Genomic DNA, 18,108 nt, shown 5'->3' with positions numbered 1-18,108 from the left:
GGTATTTTGGGGTCTAGAGCCAAGAAGGGTTATTTACGGGTGTCATATAATGGGTAGAATCAGTTGTTGGAATCCAGTATATGAACTCCATGTTACATGGTGTGAGTTGAGCTCATGATTGATACACTTTCTTCATCTGAGACTTGTTGATAGATGACTGAGAACTCTCCCTTTTGTCATACAGAGACCTAACAGAGTATGAGATGAGCCGAATTCCATTGGGGAATGGGCTTGGTTTAATATGTGGTAGGGTGGTGATTGCTAGCATGATATGATTTGAAGGTTGCTAAAGACTTTCCTCTTTAAATATGTCTCTTTTTTTGTTTGCTTTTCAATTGATGCCTGAAGGTCCACTCTTAGCTGGTCTTTTGATTGATTGATTGAGGGATAGAAGTTTTTTCTGGCACATTAAAAACTTTAATAGCACATTAAAGAGGGGAAAACAGGGCAATGTGAGAATACTCAGTTGATGAGAAATCACAGATTTGGAAGAGATTAGGGAGATAGGGAGTAAACACAAAGGAAAAGGAAGCAGGGAGTGACAGCTCATTTGAGAGAATACCTTGAAATCCATTTTTGCAAGTTTATAAATTGGTACCTGTAGCATTTAATAGCTGCTGAGATGTGTCCATCCCCAAATGTCTCCTTTAAATGTTTACCCATTTAACTTATGGTACCAACAGGAGTGCTACTTGTCATGGGTGTTACTTGACTGGTTCATTGATGAAGTATTTGGTTGTTTAAATGAAATGCAGATTAGGTAAAAATAAATTACTTTCAACAAGGTCAAGGAAGTGAAGGTTGTAAATAAAATATACATTCACAAACAGACAAATGCTATTTGGAAATCTAGCTCAGTCCATGCCAAGCTGTTACTGTCTAAATTACCTTCTTTCTTCCTGGCTTGCAATTAATTTTTGCTTGTATGTTTGGAGATTGGGGGAAGGGTAATAGCCTAATGGGTAGTGATTTTATTTTAGTATTTTGATTAAAGAGACTAAATAGCTTGGACCCTAGATAACCATAAGGACGAAAGCCGTATCCATCAAGCTTAATTTCTAAACAGAAGTTTATGCTTGTATTTCTGAGCAAATTAGCGCTGCGCTACATATAATATAAAGTTATGAGATGGTTATGTGCTCAATTATTTTCTACCTGTCTCCCCCCTTACCATCTTTTCTACTCGCCTTCTTTGATCTTCTATTAGACTGGAGGGCAAGGCAGAAGGCATCTAGTTAGACAGACAAAAACTGTAAAGCCATGTGCTTTTTGAGAAGCAGTGATGAGAGAGCAGGGACTGGTGTTTGATCACTGCTGGTTTCCTGGCATTTGCAGAGCCACTCCCCTCCCCCACCCTACCCACCCACACATCCAGTGCTCGTGCCACTCTTCCATTTTGTAGTATCCTGTATGTGTCCTACTACCTTATCTCCTTCTATTTGGAAAACTCTTGTGTCTTTGGAAAAACTTGTTGGTGTTCTCCTGGCAGATAGACATTTCTGAAAGGACACTCTGCTCATCTTATTTACCTTTAAAATTACTTGGATGATATGATGCCAATAACCCCGTAAGAATTTAGATGCTTTATTCAGAAATCGTAAGCCCAATCTCTGCGTTTGTAACAGGACCAAGAAAACAATGAGGTGTATATGTGCTAGTGCAATTGTAAACCAAAAAATTGTAAGCTGTAGAACCATCGTTTAATTAATGAAATCTCATTCAGAACTGAAATATATAAATCAGATGAAAGTTTTCTCCATTTTGATCTGAGGATTGAATGGGGGCAGGGACCTTCTCATCAACCCTTTACACATACACAACGCGGGTACTTGTGAAACACCTCCAATGGAAATCTGGGGCTGCTAAGGACACAGTCTAGGAAACCCTGTGGTAGTGACTGTTTTTCTCTAACCCATCTCTAAGAGGCATGGTCCTTTAGTGGCAAAAAAAAAAAAAAGAAAAGGAAATTTGTTTCACAAATCCGTAAATACTAAGATTTTCTAATATATTAAGAACTTACAGGAGATAGTTCTGGAACAGTATTTGAAGTGTGTCTATATGTACATGTGTGTATATATACATCCATATATATATTTGATAGCTATGTTTGTATACACACATACATTTGTGTGGGCAAGAGGAAGGGCCTCCCATTTAGGGGCTCTTAACCTTGGCCCACCTTCTCCCCCAGGGAACCATGAACTTGGATGAAAAAAATGACTTTATTTTCTCTAACCTCTTCTTACTGAAAGTTGGCATTTTACTCAATTATCAATATAGGCAACAAATCACAGTAGCAATACCTATGAATTTGTCACCGTTAAAAAAAATCACAAAATATTTTCATATCCTATTATGTTGTTCTAGATATCTTAAAATATCATTTATGCCCATTACTATAAAATTACAGTAGTCATTAGATCTGTTGCTAAACCTTGTTATTTAGTGTGTTAATAAAGAAGTATATATATTACTGTATCACAAATTTTTGATAGCTGTATTTCAGTATAATTGGTTTTGTTTGTAATCTCATGTATTTTATTTCAGGCACATAAAAACGCTGTTCTGAAAAGGCATCCATGGGCTTTACCAGACTCCCGGAAGGGTCCATGGCACAAAAGAGATAAGATCAATGATTAGATAAGTTTTGTAGAGGAAAAATATATATATGTCTTTTATCACATGAGCCAAGGGATTCTCAAATTAACCTGAGAAACATTTACTTTTTTGTTTATTGCTTTTTGGTATGCTTGCTTTTCAAGCATCCTTCACTCCAAAGCATGTAAACAGAGGTAACAATGATGCAGTGACATTTAAAACAAACCACCAAAACAGAAACCTTACAAACTTTTCTCTGATACTCGCATGCCCATATACAGTGCCGTAGGACTTTGTGAGAGAATGCTTTTGCCTTTAGATTAGACATTTTTTTTTCCAATTGAACTAACTCTACCTTTAGTATCAACTTAAACCTGAAGTTTAAGTGGTTCTTACCTCACTGGACAAGAAGTTTTGTCCCCACATTTCCTGTTAGCCTACACAATGACTAGCACATAGATGGCACTCAGGAATTCTTTGTAGAAGGATAGAATGATTGAGAAGTAAATTTTAATCAGCTCCCAATATTACTCTCACAAATGCCACACTATTCCAAAGGGAGTCAGAGTGGGACAGTGGGAAGAGGCGCTGGAGTGGGCTCACAAGGACGGAATAGGTCATGCTTCACTGCTGCCATTCTCCCCTGGAGCCTTCTCTGAGCTTGCCTTCCCCAGATGTAAAATGTGATCAGAGGAGTGATTGAGACAGTCTGTGCAAAGCCCCAGTCTCCCTTGTCTCCTTTTATTGGTAAAATTATAACCCGGCCATTGTCACTGAGACCCACATGATGCTTCTAGAAATATTTATGCTTGCCTTTTTTAATGCCTACTTGTGAATCACAAGATTTGGATCTTTCAAATTAAGCCAGCTTCTGATTAGCAGGTTTGTATAATGGATAAAATGATGGGGTTTCGGCCACAAAATGGGTGTTACTTTCTCAGCAAAATCATAGGCAAGTTGGGAGCTCATAGTGACCCTGCTTGCTTGTTCCTTTTAGGATGTGATTCCTAACTTCTACAGTCCCAAATTGCCTTCCCCTGCATTTAAAAATGTTTTGTTATCTCTCCTAAAACATCAAAGAGGGAATATTTAAATTTTTAATTCCCAGCCCCAAAATATGCATAATAGGGAGTGTAGCTCATGTTAGGATATACGTGCAGTGTTGAAAAGTTTTACATAAATCAATTTAAAATGCAGTGGCAGAAATATTTATCTAAATCAACCTGGTAGTAAATTAATTTTGTAAGCAAACAAACTACCCTGTCAGGTAATTGTCACCTTAAAATTGTTCATTTTATGATTTCTTATATTTATGTGGGGTTTTGGGTTTGGGGTTTTTTGTTTTTCTTTTTATTTCTTGCACATGGCATATTTGAATATTCAGCAATATTTTTTCCTAATGACCTTCATTATTTTGAATAGAAAAATAAATACTGTAAATTTTTAATAGTGACTTTAGGAAGCAACATAATAAATTTGTTTTGTAACACTGCAGTGTAGAACACATACTAAGTTTGGCTTAAAAGAATTTAGGAAAAATGGGTTCGTGGCCTAAATTCTTTTTTTTTTTTTTTTTCTATTTTATTTATTTATTTATTTTTTTTAATTTATTTATTATTATTATACTTTAGTTGTAGAATTGCATATTGCATAACATGCAGGTTTGTTATATGTATACTTGTGCCATGTTAGTCTGCTGCCATCCATTGATATTCCCCATCAGGTATAACTCCCATTACAATCCCTCCCCCCCTCCCCCTCCCATGATAGGCCCGGTGTGTGATGTTCCCCTTCCTGAGTCCAAGTGATCTCTGATAAGTTCCCACCTATGGTGAGAACTTGTCACGGTGTTTTAGTTTTCTGTTCATGGTTTTCAGAATGATGGTTTCAATGCATCCGCCCATCCCTACAAAGGACATAAACTCAAAATGCTTTTAGCTGGCTGCATAGTATTCCATAGTTATTATATGTGCCCACATTTTCTTAATCAATCTGTCACTGATGGACATTTTGGGTTGATTCCAAGTCTTTGCTATTGTGAATGGTGCTGCAATAAACATCGTGCATGTCTTTATAGCATAATTTATAATCCTTTGGGTATATCCCCAGTAATGGGATGGCTGGGTCATATGAATTTTTTATCCCTAGTTCTAAGTCTTGAGGAATTGCCATACTGTTTTCCATAATGGTTGAATAGTTTACAATCCACCAACAGTGTAAAAGTGTTCCTATTTCTCCCACATCCTCTCCAGCACCTGTTGTTTTCCCTGGCTTTGTGATAGCCATTCTAACTGGTGTGAGATAATTTATCTCATTGTGGTTTGGATTTTGCATTTCTCGTGGCCAGTGATGATGAGCATTTTTTCATATGTCTGGTGGCTGTATGAATGTCCTCTTTTGAGAAATGTCCTGTTCATATCCTTTGCCCACTTTTGATGGGGTTGTTTGTTTTTTTCTTGTAAATTTATTTGGAGTTCTTTGTAGGTTCTGGATATTAGCCCTTTGTCAGATGGAGATTGCAAAATTTTCTCCCATTCTGTGGTTGCCTATTCACTCTGATGAGTAGTTTTCTTTTGCTGTGCAGAAGCTCTTTAGTTGATTAGATCCCATTTATCCAATTTAGCTTTGCTTCGTTACTTTTAATTTCAGACATAAGTCTTTGCCCATGCCTATATGTCCTGAATGGAACACTACCTAGGTTTTCCTCTAGGATTTTTATGGTATTAGGTCCTAACATTTAAGTCTCTAATCCATCTTGAATTAATTCGTGTAGGTAAGGAAAGGATCCAGTTTCAGCTTTCTACTGATGGCTGGCCATTTCCCAGCACCATTTAAATGAGAATCCTTTCCCCATTTCTTGTATTTTCTCAGGGGTTTGTCAAAGATCAGATGGCTGTAGATGTGTGGTAGTATTTCTAGGACTCTGTTCTGTTCCATTGGTCTATATCTCTGTTTTGGTACCAGTACCATGCTGTTTTGGTTACTGTAGCGCGAGAGTATATGGTTTGAAGTCAGGTAAGTGATGCCTCAGCTTTGTTCTTTGGCTTTAGGATTGTCTTGGAGATCACGGGCTCTTTGGTTCCATATGAACTTTAAAGCAGTTTTCCAATTCTGTGAAGAAACTCATTGGTAGCTTGATGGGGATGGCATTGAATCTATAAGTTACCTTGGGCAGTATGGCCATTTTCACGATATTGACAGGAATTTGTAAATGAATAGATATTGGTTATTCAATTTATTTGTTTGTTGGTTTAGTCAGTTAAATTTTGCATTCTTTGCAACACAAACTCTTCAGGTATCAGTTCCTCACTGTCTACCTCCCATATCCCTCTCATCCTTTTATACAAGCTTTTACCTGTATAAAGGCCAAATATCTCCTTACAATATTAACAAAATTTTTTTAAAAGAGTGTTAGATAGCATTTCTCTGTCTCCAGGAAAACAGGAACTATAACAATTAATTAGCTTTTGTCTTTCCATATAATAAGTACAGAAAGCAGTAATACCCTTTTTTTTTTCTTTTTAAAGAAAATAATAATTTTATTTGCCTTTGACAGGGGTTTTTATGGTGCTGTCCTGTCTTAAACCTATTATGCTGAGTTCAGTTTGAACCTTATTTTTATTTTTTTTAAATACAGAAACATCATTATGAATACAAATTGTTGGACTTCGCTACTATACATGAGCCCTCAGAAATTGCAGAGGTGTATACAGTATTTTACCACTAAATGGCCCAGATTGGGCCATTTTTGTATCTTTCTGTGTACCCCCATTTGCTGCCATTTGAATTTGTTGTGGTGAATCTTTTGCCGTATTTTTGCGTTCACTCACTGAAGTGTGAGCCTCAGGGTGTTTCCAGGCTCTTTGGGTGAAAGAAAGTGAGGAGTTTGCCACTCAAAGGGCTATTTGTGTTCACATTTGTTTGTGATAAATGTAACTCAAATAGCAGGGTTGGGGGCGGGCTGGAATAAAGAAACCCATCAGAATTAGATTATTGAAAAAATGCTGTGGGACTGAACCATAGCAGGAGGAATGGAAAAGAAGGAACAAATTCAAGAGATATTTGAGGGAGTATTGACAGGAATTCCATCAGTTATGGAAGAGACAGACAAGAAAAGTTAGATTTTTAGTTAAAGCCACTTGCTGTATGTTTTTATTACAAAACTAATACCTAGCTACTATAGAAAAAGTAGAAGATACAGGCATAAGGAAAAACATAAAGTTATCCATAAATTTAATCACCTAGAGGTGACCACCTTAAGGATCCTGATTGTCACTCTTTATACATATACACACGCATGCACATGTGTCTGTATGTATGTATGTGTGTATGCATGTATGTCTTACATTTATTCATGTGCTGAACATAGCATTTAATTCCCTATTGAGGTGTATTTAGGCTTTATACAACTTTTGCTAGTACAAATATATGAATTTAAACACTATTATAGTTAAATATTTGTACATATCCTTATTTCCTAAAATCCTTAAAAGTGAAATTATTGGATCAGAAAAGACATTTGTGTTTTACAGATGATTGCTAGATATTTCCACATTCTGCAATTCACAATGTCCTTCAGAAAGACTATGCCAATTTATGCTTCAAATAACAGCCTTTCAGCCTAGGTGATTAGGTATGTGGTAATACTATTAACTGAGTAAAACTTCCTAGGAGGAGAACCTGGCTTAGGGGAAGATGCTTGGTTCAGATTGGAATATTATAACTGAATTATTTTCTTTAGCTCCTTTGATACTCAAATCCCTTGTGTGATAATGACAACAACAATAAAATAATAATAGCTTACATTCATCATACTGTTATTGTGTGCCAAGACCTTTTCATGAATTATTTTACTTAATTCTCACAACCCTGTGAATTAAGTGGTAAAATTAGACCCCATTTTGTAGAGCAGAAGATTGAGGTTTAGCGAACTTGAGTAATCTGCCCAAGGTTACAAGGCTGATAAACGGTAGAATAGATATTCAAATTAAAACCCAGACTTCTTAACAAATAGATCTTAAAAGTCCAGTGGAGGAAATGAGGTTACAGTAACTAAGTAGTATTCTCAAGAAAATATGGTAAAGAGCTATTTAAAAAGGGTCATGTAAATTTGTTGGAGTTCTTTGTAGGTTCTGGATATTAGCCCTTTGTCAGATGAGTAGATTGCCAAAAATTTTCTCATTCTGTAGGTTGCCTGTTCACTCTGATGGTAGTTTCTTTTTGCTGTGCAGAAGCTCTTTGGTTAATTAGTCCATTTGTCAATTTAGCTTTTTGCTGCCGTTGCTTTTGGTGTTTTAGACATGAAGTCTTTGCCCATGCCTATGTCCTGAATGAGGGTACTACCTAGGTTTTTCCTCTAGGATTTTATGGTAATGAGTCCTATTTAAGTCTCTAATCCATCTTGAATTAATTTTCGTATAAGGGAGTAAGGGAAAGGATCCACTTTCAGCTTTCTACTGATGGCTAGCCAATTTTCCCAGCACCATTTATTAAATATAGAATCCTTTCCCCATTTCTTGTTTTCTCAGGTTTGTCAAGATCAGATGGCTGTAGATGTGTGGTATTATTTCTGGGGACTCTGTTCTGTTCCATTGGTCTTTCTATATCTCTGTTTGGTACCAGTACCATGCTGTTTTGAGTTACTGTGGCCTTGTAGTATAGTTTGAGAGTGGGTAGTGATGCCTCCAGCTTTGTTCTTTTGACTTAGGATTGTCTCTTGGAGATCACGGGCTCTAAAAAACAAACAACCCATCAAAAAGTGGGCCAAAGGATATGAACAGACATTTCTCAAAGAGGACATTCATACAGCCAACAGACATATGAAAAAAATGCTCATCATCACTGGCCATCAGAGAAATGCAAATCAAAACCACAATGAGATACCATCTCACACCAGTTAGAATGGCGATCATTAAAAGTCCGAAACAACAGGTGCTGGAGAGGATGTGGAGAAATAGGAACACTTTTACACTGGTTGGGATTGTAAAACTGGATTCAACCATTATATATGGAAAACAGTATGGCTGATTCCTCAAGGATCTAGAACTAGATGTACCATATGACCCAGCCATCCCATTACTGAGGATATACCCAAAAGGATTATAAATTATGCTGCTATAAGACACATGCACACATTATGTTTATTGCAGCGCACTATTCCTAGCAAGAGACTTGGAATCAACCCAAATGTCCATCAGTGACAGATTGGATTAAAGAAAATGTGGCACATATACACCATGGAATACTATGCAGCCATAAAAAGGATGAGTTTAGATCCTTTGTAGGGACATGGATGCAGCTGGAAACCATCATTCTTAGCAAACTATCACAAGAACAGAAAACCAAACACCGCATGTTCTCACTCATAGGTGGGGAACTGAACAACAGATCACTTGGACTCAGGAAGGGAACATCACACGAGGGGCCTATCATGGGGAGGGAGGGAGGGATGCATTGGGAGTTATACCTGATGTAAATGACGAGTTGATGGGTGCAGCAGACTAACATGGCACAAGTATACATATGTAACAAACCTGCATGTTATGCACATGTACCCTACAACTTAAAGTATAATAATAATAAATAAATTAAAAAAAAAAAAAAGAAAATAAACTTAGAAAAAAATAACATACTAGCTATAAAATTAAAATGGATAAACTGTACTTCATCAAAATTAAATTGTTCTGCTAATAAAAAGACATTAAGAAAATTTAAAAAAAAAAAAAAAAAAGGGTCATAGACAGTCAGTTCAAAAGCAGCTGGTCTGTTTTCCCAGCCTCCTACTAATTCATCTTGTTCTTTGTTATTTTTCCTATTTTAAATATTGTCCCCTTTTCAAATCCAAACCAGTATTTCTCTTCATCAATGAAGAATTCCTTGACAACCCTACTTCAACTCTTGTTCTCCACGTGGATCTCACTTGATGTCTGCCCGTCATTGACCTTTATCACATGCTATTTTGCACTAATAGTTATTTTTGAATACCAGGTTTTCCCACATGTGCTTGGACACATTTAAGTGCTTTCAATAAAGTTTATAAGACCTTTTGGTAGTTACTGTGGAGCAGGCATTGGGCTGAATGTATTGTTTCACTTGTATGCCTACTGTCCTGTGAGATTAATACCATTATTACCTGCAGTTTGTAGAGGAAGAATCTTGAGGCTTAGAAACTTAATTCAACTTCACATAGATAAATGCCTATATGGGATATAATCATTTTATTGGTATACGGAAGTGCTTGAGCCTGTCTTGAAAGACAAGTAGTATTTGAATGGGCACCAAAAAAAAAAAATAGGAGAAAGTGCTTTCCCATTAGAGAGAATTGTATAAGGAATGGAGAATAGAATGTAGGGCAGTGCTCAGCAATAGCTAATAAATAGTCCAACAGATTTGGTCATCAGTGTCATTGGGAGGAACCTCGAAAGCAGCCCCTGGGAATGTGAACTTTTCTCCTACCTTGGGAAGCCACTGAAGGTCATGGTGCATGGTAGGGTAACTATGGGCAGTTCGAAAGTGGAAGACTAATGTAATGATTCTCACTCTGGGATCCGATTTACAAGGATATCACAGAGATGGTTAAGAGGATTCAAGACAGCTTAGTGAAGCCCATTTCTTTACCTATCAGTAAGTTTCACAGGTGAAATTAAACATCAGATTAATACGCTTTTTTGTAGGAATCACATCAACTCTGTATGATAACACTGGTTCTCTATTCTTCTTCAAAAGTCTGGTCATCATTGACTTACTTTTCCCCTAACTTAAGAGAGGGAAAAGAATGATTACTTAAAAGCTTTTTTTGGTTCAGAAGTCAAAATAATTGTCCATTGGAAGAAATTAAAAAAGAATGTTGTTGTCTAACAGAGTAATTCAAGGAAGACCTGCTCCAGTTCTGACAAGTCAATAGTGGCAGAATGGAAAGGAGTAGATGGTTCTTAATGATGGAAAGAAAGACTAAAATTGATGAAAGTGTTACAGCATGAACCTTGGGAGTATTGAGTTTTGTATTTTTTTAATGACACCAGCTATGAAGAATGAGGAGAAAATTAAAAGTTAACATTTGAAGAGAAAGTGCATAAATGTTAAATAGGAGCCAGATCATATCACTGAAATTTATGTTATGTCAAAAAATATATCTTAGGCTGAGGGGAAAAAAACAGGAACTTTTTTTTTCAGAGTGCTTATTCAAGTATCAGATACATAAGCCAGAATTTTATTTGTTTTGTTTCAGCTTTGACTAAACTACCCTAAAAGCAGGTTTGACGTATATATGAAAATTAAACTTTCAAATTAGGTATATTTCAAATCTAATGTTTTAAAAATAAATTCAGACCTTTTTTGGGAAATTCTCTATTTCAATTAAGAGCTCATCTTTTTGCCAACTGGTTTAATGGGTTGTCTAGAATTTTATACTTTTATCTTCATTCCTATTTTATTTTTCTCCCTCCTTCTCAAATTCTCCCTCTGAAAATATTTTTTAAAATGTGAGATCTCCTTGCTCAACAACCTATTTAAGTCAGAACCATTTGGATCTACTCTGGCCAGGTTGTCATTTGATAATCTTGTTATGGACCAAATGATTGGTAGCCTAAGAAAAACCACCAAATCCACGTGCGCTCTAAAGTTAGTGGCTTTGAAAAAGCAGAAAAGAGGTAAACATAAAAACCATTACAAACAAATGATTTGCACTTTTTTATCTGATTAAATTGTAAACGAAATGGAAAAATAAAGATCATTTACCAGTGACTGTGAGTATTCCTTCCAAGTTCACAAAATTTTAATAGAAATTTTTCTCCAGGTTTAGGCAAATAATTTTCTTTATGTGTAACCTTTAGAAACTCTGGTAGAGGTGTGTTGCACTTTTTTATCTGATTAAATTGTAAACGAAATGGAAAAATAAAGATCATTTACCAGTGACTGTGAGTATTCCTTCCAAGTTCACAAAATTTTAATAGAAATTTTTCTCCAGGTTTAGGCAAATAATTTTCTTTATGTGTAACCTTTAGAAACTCTGGTAGAGGTGTGTAACTTCTTAATGACTAAGTGGCAAAAATTTACTCAAGCAAAAAATTTCTTGATAGCCATTTTATGTCCTATTATTACCCCAGTATTGGAACGCACAAATTTTTGGCTAAGGTATGGAGTCTGTTAAATAAACTGGAGCCTCTAGAGAGAATTCAAAAGCAGTAACAGTTTAGAAGTTAAGAATAGTAACATTTAAAAAGATTATTATGTTTTTTTTTCTTTCAGCAAATATAAGTATCAGAAACCACACTTTGAAAAATAAACATATTGGGGGATACATACGTGCACACACGTATGTCTTTTAAAATATATTTCTTTTTTAAAACCCGTCTTTGAATCAAGTGGATGTAATGTGCTACTTTTAGAATGGAAAATGCATTTACTGGCACGTCTCTGTTCAAATTTATTTTCCATGTTTTCTTTAATAAGACCAATGTTAACTTAGCAGGAAAAGTTACTTACAGTGCCAGCTGAGGTTCTTTTCACTTTACACAAAGTAGATGTTATTAAGCTGGGGAGAAAGATTAATGCATTTCCTGCTAATTCCATAGAGGAGAACATGTATCTTTATTAATGTTAATGGTGGGGGCCTCTCATAATGTTATAGAATAATCTGCTTTAGCAAAGGTTTTTCTTCTAAAGAACTTCATAACATTTAAAGGTTAATATGTTAGGTAAAGAACAATATCTTAAGACAAGTGTTTTTATTACAGGACATGATGGGATGGTTTATATTAAATTATATGATGATTTGAATGGGAAAGAAGAAAAAGTGCATCGCTTCTTGCCCTCAACTTTAATGCCTTTAATCAAATAATGACCTTCTGGAAAATAGTTAATTTTAAGCATTTGGAAAGATCAATACCACTTTGCCACCAAAAAATGGTCTAGATGATGAAATTTGATGTATTTAAAGTATCATTTCACCCTTTTAACCTAGTAAATAATTTAAAATGCTTTCAGTATTGCTTTGCCACTGTTTTGTTTCTCACTGCACAGTGTTATGATTCTTCATGAAAAAAGGTCACAAGTGGGTGTGTGAAGCATTTAGACCTCACACCTAAAAATGGGGTTGTATCTCCATTAGGTCTTGGGTGTTTCTGCATTAGGACCCCCGCCCCAAAAGTAATATGTTTAAATAGTACCTTTGAGGCAGAGTGTGCATAAAACATATGAAAATAGAACTATCCTGTAACTATACTGTTGTAATGTTGTTTTCGTTGTTTTTTCAGACAGAAAAAGGGGTGGTTTAAAACATTATTAGTCACTTTGCATCTTTGTGATATCTTTAAACCGTTATGCTAAAGGTGAAGGATTTGGTAGCTCTGACAATTAGAACCCATTTTCCCCCAGCTTGTAGAACACACTGATATGAAATTACCCTTGAGTGCCGACAGCTTTGTTTAAAAAAAAAAAAAAATTGCCCTCTATTAGCATGTTTGTGGGCAGATTAAAAACTGTCTTCATTAGCATAAGTAACACTTACAGATTCTTTTAAAAGTAGAAAATTATTTGCTGAATGATAAATTGCTAGCTTTATAGTTAGTTGTTGTTGAAAATGTACTCATTCAAATGCCTGGTGTAGTTTAGTCTACAATACTGAATTTTTTGTTAGAAGTACTATTTAATGGATTATGTACTTAATCCTTGTTCCTACTACTTGCTGAAATGTAATTCATGCTTTCCACTAAAATGTTTGTATCAAATACTTTCCTATTTAGATTGATTTCTTTTAATATCATATATTATTATACTATATGCCCCAGAGATTGGAACAAAATATTCCTGCAAATAACACATAAAAGATGAGGGTGAGGGGGAATAAATACAGACTGTAAAATGTTTTGCTTTTTAGAACTCAAATTACCATTCTATTTTTTCAGATGTATTTTTCCTTCTTAGTTGGAGTAAGAATTATTTGTCATTTTCTTTCTCTTTTTATAGCTCTTAGTTTTAAAATGTATATGTACATAATGATAATATATACATATATGTATATTGCATTAAATGACTTTTTTTCTCAGAGAATACCAAAGTCTGTCCTGGAAAAGTAGTTATGTTACATACTCCCAGCTTTGTCACAGAACAGGCCTTGTTAGGGGTTCTCTTTTTATGCATGTGAGGCTTTATAAAGTACAATAAATTCATTTATGAAAGGAGGTTACTTTCTTGACTCAATTAAAATCATTGTGCACCCCTTATCTGTTAAAATGTTAGAAGCGAATTGACTTGAATTAAATGTTCTAAAAAGAGTGGAGTGGAAATCAGAGATTGCGTTTAGTTGGAAATTAGCAGCTGAGAGATGAAGGTGCCAGGATTTTTATTTAAATGTGGTACAACAAGATTTTGTCAGTAAAGCACATCATTAGAATATTGAGTTGAGAACTGCTAATTTTTCCTTTAAAATGAGCATACAGTCATGTGTTTCATGGACCATAATAAATTGCCATTGTGTTATCATTGAGTTTGTTTTGCTTTTTTGCAGTACTGATTTGGCAGTTATTCTGCATTTTCTCTTTTCCTTTTTTTTTTTTTTCAATCTTACATTTCTTTAATAGATCCCTAACCAAAACCAGTCAAAAGAATGTTATTTATTTCATGCAGTCTTAGGTTTAGCATCTTTTGCACCATTTTCTTGCTTACGGTAGCAAGACATTTGCAGATGGTTCTTGGTTACTATAAAGTACATAACAGTATTTCCTTTGTGGCAGATGGATTTAAGACTTTTAGTTCTCAATAAATGTAGGTTTACAATACATAACTTTACAGGATTTGTGTTGTATATAACAGGTTTGAACATATTATCTCAGAATTCATCTGCATGGCATTTTCAGCTTATTCAGGGTCCATGCCAGTTTTTTTAAGTAATAGGGGGAGCACTGTGATTGATCGCAACAGCTCAAGGCGTGATTTTGAATAGAAACAAAGGGTTTAGAACAGAAGGTGTCAAATTAAACTTTGTCAGTTTGAAAAGTAGTAACATCCTGAAAGTTTTACTAATTTATTTACATGTGGCTACTGTTTATATTTTGCCCTCTTTATATGCAGTGTAATGTTGCTTGGCAAATTTACCACATTTAAAGTTTAGGTTGTTCCTTGTACCATTTTAGTTTTCTGAAAATGAATCGGTCTCATTATTTTAAGGCTGTTAGTCCCCTGTCTTTTCTACTGTTCAAAACAGTTGTGAGCTAATTTAATTTAGAGAACAGTTCCCTGTTCCTTCCTATGGTCTTATGTATATCAAGTCCCAGAGACCTCTCTTAAAAATGTAATTATGTTTTGTTTTGTTGGTGTTTTTTTTTCTTTTTGCAACAAAGCACTGCATTTCATTCTTCATCTCTGCTCCCCCACATAAGTCTATGCAGTTATCACTTAAAAACTAGTACAGTACTTTGGGGAATTATTAGTTTTGTCAGATATTAAAAATATTGTGACATACTCATTTTCTTCCCAAGTTTATTTGTTCTAACAATATCATTTGTGGAAAACTGACCTAGAAAAACGTATTGAAGCATTAGAAAGCATTTGGCTTCTTTAGTCATTTTCTGCAAAACATAAGTCAGATTACTGTCATTATTAATAGAGTAACAATCAATAGGATTTGAGGTAGTCAAAATATTCCAAGGTATTTAAATAGCATTAGAATAAATTATCTTATTTTTGCCAGTGTAAATTGGGAATGAGCCAATTTATTTCTACACTGACAGAGAGCTAATGTGTCAAAATGTCTGTTTTCCATTATTTTTTAAGAGCAATGCACATCAAGAGAAGCAACGCCCCCCCCCCCCTTTAAATTTTTTTAGAATACCCTTTAGAGCTAACAGTTCCCAGCTGCACCGTTAAATATTTTTCTAAGAAGCATCTGATTTCAGTCTCTTAAAATCATAGCATTTCTTGAAAGGCTAGTGGAGATAGGCTTCAACTTATAATTCATCAAATTATTTTTAGATAAGGAATTAGAAGTATTATTTAAGGGCAGAGGTTAATAGCAAACTACTGGAAATGTTATGTTAGTCATGGGCAATTAATAAAAATAAGGATCCGTCTCGTAAGTCTAGAGACACGGAAGTGACAATAAGAGCAAAATATTTGTTGAATGAGTCGGGGCTCTTTTTCTGAAATATTTGTTAAACCAGCATGAGTGTGATTGTTTAGGAATTAGCTATCATTATTAGCCATTTTAAAAGAACTAATGATTTTCTTTTCCAAAGAACATCTGTGATCCACATGTTTTTTCACATATATCCAAGTGCTAACTGATCTCTGCATTACTTTAAAAAGTTTCTAAAGGATGTGAAAAATCACTGGAGTTTTTCAGCTCTCTCCAAGAAGCTTTTCTTACATGAATCATTCTTAATTTAACTTTTAGCAATTTTTAGTTACAAGCATTTATTTCTAAAAAAAATTCTTAGATGCTCAATGTTTAGCATTTATTGCAATAGTAGAATACTAGCCGAGTTTAAAAAAAAAAATTCTGCTCTGTTCTTCGTAAACCTCTAACTTCTTTGGAAAGGTATATAAAACCGTGTGATCTGCTGTGTTCGGGTAGAGGGGTCCTGTCAATTATGATAGCTAAAGGAGGCAGACAAGGGGGAGAGGGAAAGTAATCTCACCCACAGTTAATATTCAAGCCTACTGGAAGATAATATATCTAAAACCTACACAGCAACAAAATTTAAAGGTAAAATATAAAGAATAGCTTAGTTGTAGGAAAATGTATATTTTCATAGCTTAATTCAGATGGCAAATATTTACCAGTAAGAGCTAAGTAAACATCTCCAGGGCACCATATGCACGTGGGTCTCAGATACTTCAAATGTTCACATACAGTTTTATAGTTAATACATTCACATAAATACAACTGAAATATGTCATATTATAGTATTCTGGAAATAAACATAGAATTGCCACGGTTAGAAGAGAAGCAAGTTCAGTGACACTGCAGTCACAATGATTTTTATGTTTTATTTAGCTAACAGTCTTTCAGGTAAATCTTCAGTTTACTGCCTGCTATCTTAACCTTCAATTATGCATTCAGTGGCATCAAATGAGTGCATGGTTACAAGACCATCCCCATGCATATATTTGCTTAATTAAAAGACCTGTTGAGTAGGAATACTAGTAGATGTCATGAGATATAGCAGTCGTCACAATGAGCTGGTTAACAGATAGGCCTTGGGAAGCTAATACGTCAGTTTTCTACCTTTTCTTTTAAAATATTTCAAGTAGGCCATTTTTGGGAGAACAGACCATGCTTCTTTCCACTACATGTTGCAGTCAAAGAAGAATTTTCTCTCCAATGGTTTCAGTTTGAGAAGGGAAGGAAAGTCATGCCATCCTCTGGCCTCACCCCTGGTAACATAAGAAACAAAACCTTCCTTGGCTAGATCTAAAAATTTCATAATAAAAAAAATTGTACTTCCATTTTCATCCAACTAATTTATTTAAAATTTCCAAGAAATGTCTTTGTCTTAGATCGAGTTCCCTAAATGCAGAGCCTAGGATGGGGAGTCAGGTGGTGATGATTTGGTGGGGGCCCTAGAAGAAAGGAGGAGGACAGGGAAGAGAAAAAGGTCCCATAAGGATGTGGTCTCAGGCAAAGTCTAGCCCTAGATTGATGGGGGAGGGAGCAAGAAGAATGGGGATGACTATCTCTAGAGAGTAAATTGAAGGGTAGAGTAAGTTGTCCATTTTCAGAAAAAGGGGCAGGGACTTTGTGCCACTGGGTCAGGCAGTCACTGGCCACGTGGGGTGAGATCATCAATGAAGAAGTGTAGAGATGGCTTCAAGACATTTTTCCAGAGCAGAGTGCAGGTGAGAGGTATTAGCAGGCAGCAGAACAGCTGAGGGATAGCTGCCTTGGCTGGTGGGGGTCTGGATCGGACACCTTCACTCTCCCCCTTCATTCCATTGTTTAGTGTCCATCATTGCAGCCAAGGTGAAGACTTGAGATGACTGGAAAATGTGTTCTCATGATCATTCAGTTCTTTTTAGATAACCTCAAGAGTAAAAAACTGGGCCTTGGAAGCATCAGAGAGGTTCAGATTTTGGCAGTCATTGGACATTTCCTTCTCTCTTAGCCCAAGAAACCTATCAAATTCTTGCCTGACAAATCATATGCTCCCACTGCAGCAGGCAGAAAAATAGGACTCCAGTGTCTCTTTTTGGAGAGTTCTTTCATAGCAAATTCCTTTAATGCCCATTCTAATCATTATGCCTTATACTGAACAACATTCTTGCTGGTACAATTGCACATGTCCTTTCTGTTTCATACATGTACACACACATAAATATTCACACATGGTTTTCTTTCAAATCTAAAAATTGCAAACTTAGGAAATCCTTTTAGAAAAAAAGTATTTCTAAAATCTGTCCTGCCCCTTAAGCACTTCAATATCTTCAAATGGTCAGCCACTCATCAGACAGGAAAGTTGTGTAAGACTGAAGCTCATCAACTTTGTTTTTCTCCTATTTCATATATTTAAAAAT

At 35.4% G+C, this 18,108-nt stretch overlaps 1 protein-coding gene and 1 long non-coding RNA gene across 7 annotated transcripts in view; both read left to right on the top strand.

Moving 5' to 3' along the window:
* The window catches only part of SATB1 (SATB homeobox 1), a 103,540-nt gene that overhangs the window by 78,252 nt on the left and 7,180 nt on the right, over positions 1-18,108 (top strand). The window lies entirely within an intron of this gene.
* On the top strand, positions 9,331-17,454 carry LOC108583906. The gene is made up of 2 exons (XR_001898736.2): positions 9,331-11,443; positions 11,615-17,454. It is a non-coding gene; the product is annotated as an uncharacterized LOC108583906 (long non-coding RNA).

Source organism: Papio anubis, chromosome 2 (assembly GCF_008728515.1).
Source record: "Papio anubis isolate 15944 chromosome 2, Panubis1.0, whole genome shotgun sequence".
In the NCBI taxonomy this organism is placed as follows: domain Eukaryota; kingdom Metazoa; phylum Chordata; class Mammalia; order Primates; family Cercopithecidae; genus Papio; species Papio anubis.
Note: the sequence above shows the minus strand (reverse complement) of the source record. Positions and strands in the feature narration are given on the sequence as shown.